Here is a 4,596-nt window from a genome sequence, read left to right on the forward strand (position 1 = left end):
TTCATTCCCTTCGTTGTAAATGATTCATATACAATACGCATTCCCCGAAAATAATACCATATTGATATACTCATTCCGTTAATAATCACAGCGATTCATTTAATCAGTTTCTGGACTATGACATTTACACATAATTTCTGAAGATGAGTATAACGTAATTTTAATTTATAGCCTTAATATTTACTCTTATTAACCCATCTTGTTAATTGTCATTTTCAAGCATTGTTTTTTTTTACGTCCTGGCATTACAACCAGCAAACGAATAGATTAATATAGGTTAGGTTCGGTGAGGTTAGGTTAGGTTAGGTTAGGTTAGGTTAGGTTCAGTGAGGTTAGGTTAGGTTAGGTTCAGTGAGGTTAGGTTAGGTGTTCCGTAGTAGAGGGCGTAAGAGAATGGGATAAAAAAACACGTTCGCCCAAACAAACACAGATAGGAACGTACCCACCAGTGCTCACATATGCAAGCATACAGGTAGACAACTATGTATGAGTGTATACACCTAAGCATACACGTAGACAGACGTACACACAAAGAACCTCAATTTCCGTGATAAAGTGTGTCACGGTGGAATATCGATGAGAGGACAGCCAGTAGCAGTCAGTTTGTCGAGAGAAAAAGTGATCCTCAAACTATTTTTTCGCTATGAAGTACAGACACCTTTGTTGGCCGGACGATATTGACTGGGGGAGGAAGAGTGTGAGGGAGAGGGTGTGAGAGGGAGATTGTGAGGTAGGAAGAGAGAGAGGACAACGTAGGAGAGTGTGAAAAGAGAGAAAAGCAGAAGAGAGTGAGGGACCGGTGTGAGAGGAAGGGAGGATGGTACATTGGTACAATGGCATGGGAGGAGAATAGTTTAGTGAGGGAAGAAGAGGGCTGTGTGTGTGTGTGTGTGTGTGTGTGAGTAGTGGGGTGGGGGGAGGAGGAGGGAGGAGGGAGGAGGGAGGGAGGGAGGGAGGAGCGAGGGAGGAGGGAGGGAGGGAGGGAGGAGGGAGGGAGGGTGGAGGAGGAGGAGGGAAAAATGCTGGGGTGGAAGAGAAATGTATGGAAGAGAATATCAATGACGTAAGGGGGATCAAAGGGAGAAGTGTGTAAGGGAAAGGGAATGTGAGGAATAAGGGAGTATGGACAGAGTACTGAAGAGAGGAAGAAGTTTATGCTGTGTTGTGTTTACACAGGGTGGTGTAATACGTCTAGTGTGGCAGTATTATATTAGTGTTAAGGTTCAAGCACTGCTTCCTTCCTTTCGCTTTGAGTTACCGCCGCTGGCTAGCCCTCGTGAAGAACAGGGAAGCAACTTGCATAAGTCTTCCCCTGCCAGTACACAGCCTCTTGACCATCAAGACTCCTACTGTGCCTCCTCGAGGCAGCACACGGTAACTGGGTGCCTCGTGGAACCAGGCTAGACCAGCAGGGGATCTCGGAGCAGCAGTGGGCCGTAGAGGGACGGCGCATAGGCCCACTGGTATGTGTACACGTCCTGGCGCCTACCAACGACTGCCTCGCTTTCCTTGCGGATTAACCTTGGTAGGAATAAAGCTATGGGAGTAAACCCCGAACGAAAAATCTGCGGTGGAGCCCCGCATCAGACAGACATGCTTACAGATTGTTATTACAGAGCTCCAACAAGATCCCAATGATGGTAGAGGCGGAAGAGGTGACCACCATGGGAACCCAACGACTACACTGGCGGACGAAGGCAATGCATGATGGACAGACTAATAACTCGAAACCCAACAAACTGGGCTATCGGCAGTCCATTCCAATTCTCCCTCTCCCCAGGCGTTGCAACAGGAAAAGGGAGAGCCAAGATGTGTGGTTGCAGTCTGCGTTCCTGCCTCACCACATAAATCAACTCATGCGCAGACATCATCCAGCTCATGATACCTCTCATCATCAAAACCCCTATACCCCCAAAAGTCCTATGGCGGCGGATGAGTGGCGACGGGGATAGGCAGAGATGACTGCCGGGATATCTAGTCACAACTCTGCACATGGGTGACATAGATAAGATGGTCGTTTATGCACTGGGATCTAAGCAGCAGTGCAATCCAGCCCTGTCTGTAGGACTGAGCAGCCTTTCGAGGAGCCACTCTGCTCACCCCATGTCGAAAAACAATTTTACATATCAAAAAAAACAAACCACACTTTTCTTTGGTCGTGCATGGAATGTCAGGACCTTATACTGGCACAAATTAGCATTCTGAAAGAAGAACCGCCCTTGTGGCAAAAGAGCTGGCTAGGTATAACATCGACATAGCAGCCATGAGTGAGTCCCGGCTCCCAAGGAGAGGTCAACTCACAGAACCTTCTCCTTCTGGAAGGGTAAGCCTGCTACGGAGAGCCACATTTCTGGGTCGGCTGCCATCCGCCAATGCATCCTTCTTAGGCTAACTGAAATTCCTGTTGCCATCAAAGAGCGCCTCATGATCTTCAAAGTCCCTGGATGCAGAGGATGACATCAAGGAGGCCTTTTACACCGACCTTGGCAGAGTGCTAACCTCTATCCCTAGAGAAAATAAGGTTGTGCTCCCAGGTGACTTCAATGCCAGAGTTGGCATAGATGCTGACATTTGACAGGGAATCATAGGGAGAAATGGACTAGGTAAGTGTAATCCCAACGGCCCACTCCCGCTCAGCAAATGTGCTGCACACAACCTCACTATCACCAATACCTTGTTTAGGCAGGCCGACAAGTTCAAGGGTTCGTGGCAACACCCACGATCCAAACACTGGCATCTCATTGGCTACATCATTGTCAGAGAAAGACATCGCCGAAATGTCCTCATCACTCGAGCCATGCATGGCTTGGACCACTGCAACAGTGATCATCGGCTCGTCAGAACCAAGCTCTCAATTCACGTCAACCTAAAGCAGGGCATCCGACAAGCCTCCAGAAGAGGTTTTAACACTTAAGCGTCTGGAAGATTCAGGGCTACCACATGCTTTCAGAGTACAGCTCGAACATCTGCTGATAAACAACCCGACAACAAACAACCCAAATCCCAGTGCCAAATGGGGTATTCTCAACACTGTCATGACAAAAACCTGCAGAGACCCTCGGCCAGAGACCCTGCTTTAAATGACTGGTAGAACACCCATTAGTCTCGGACCAAAGCTGATACCAACTACAAGAAGAAAGTGGCGGCCCAGCGCGAACTTCGCAATCTAAAAAATGACTGGCTTAAAAATAAAGCATTTGAAACACAAAAACTTGCAGATCAACACAAGATGCACGAATTTTCCAATTCGACTAAAACATTTTATGGGCCAATCACTCATGGCACAGCCCCCTTCGCTCATCCGACGGTAACTTCCTAATTAAAGACGAAGAAGGCATCCTTCGACACTGGAAAGAACACCATCATTCGCGGCTCAACCGAAACACTGATGTCGATATCCTGACTATGCAGCAGGTCCCTCAGCATCCAGAGCTGACCCACCTCAGCTATCCTCTATCCCTGGATAAGGTAGCTTCTGCCATCAAACACATGAAGAATAACAAAGCCTCAGGGCCTGATAGAATCCCAGCCGAGGTGCATAAAGCAGGAGGAACTCCCCACTCTCTCCTGGAGAATATATGGGAAAAGGGGGAAATCCCTCAAGCTTTTAAAGACGCCTCCATCGTCAATATTTATAAGAACAAGGAAGACCGGTCAGACTGTGGCAACTACTGCGGGATCTCGCTGCTGTCCGTAGCTGGCAAGATTATCGCCGGAGTCCTCCTAAACAGACTTCTTCCTGAGGCGGAAAACTTCCTCCCAGAATCTCAATGTGGCTTTAGACCATCACGTGGCGCCACTGGCATGACGTTTCTGCCCGCCAGATACAGAAAAATGTAGAGAACAGCGTCGTGACCTGTACATGGCCTAACATCGACCTAACCAAGGCCTTCGACTCGGTCAAAGGGGAAGCCCTCTGGCGGACCCTTAGCCGTTTTGGCTGCCCACCAAAATCCATCGCCATTGTGAGGCAACTCCACGATGGTATGAACGGCAGTCCTGCACAATGGCACCCAGTCGGAATTCTTCCCCATCCAAACGGGGGTAAAACAAGGATGTGCACTGGCACCAACTCTCTCTATTCCATATTATTGGCTGCCTTACTTACTCCTGCCAGTGCCAATTTAGTACCGGATGAAGGGTCTTTTCAACCTAAGACGACTCCAGGCAGGAACAAAGGTTTCGGCAGTAATCATTATTGAACTTCAGTATGCAGACGACCTTACCCTTGTTGCTCACACTGAACGCGACCTACAGGAGATCCTGAACACCTAAGCAGATGCGTATGCACACTTTGGCCTTGAGGTGATGTACGTAAGACTCAGATTCTCTTTCAACCTGCTCTTGGTTCAGCCACACCTCCACCATCCATCCAGCTTAATGGTACTACCCTCTCTAATGTTACCCACTTTCATTATCTCGGCTCCCACCTGTCCACCATCACGGACATCAATGAAGAGATTCAACATCAGATCAGATATGCATCTCAAGCCTTTGGCAGACTCAGTAGCCGTGTCTTCAGCTGTAGGGAGCTGAAATTATCTACAAAATTGCACATACTGTATATCGATCAGTGGTCCTCCCCACCCGGCTATA

The sequence above is a fragment of the Homarus americanus genome, unplaced genomic scaffold (assembly GCF_018991925.1).
Source record: "Homarus americanus isolate GMGI-L3 unplaced genomic scaffold, GMGI_Hamer_2.0 scaffold32583, whole genome shotgun sequence".
Taxonomy (NCBI): domain Eukaryota; kingdom Metazoa; phylum Arthropoda; class Malacostraca; order Decapoda; family Nephropidae; genus Homarus; species Homarus americanus.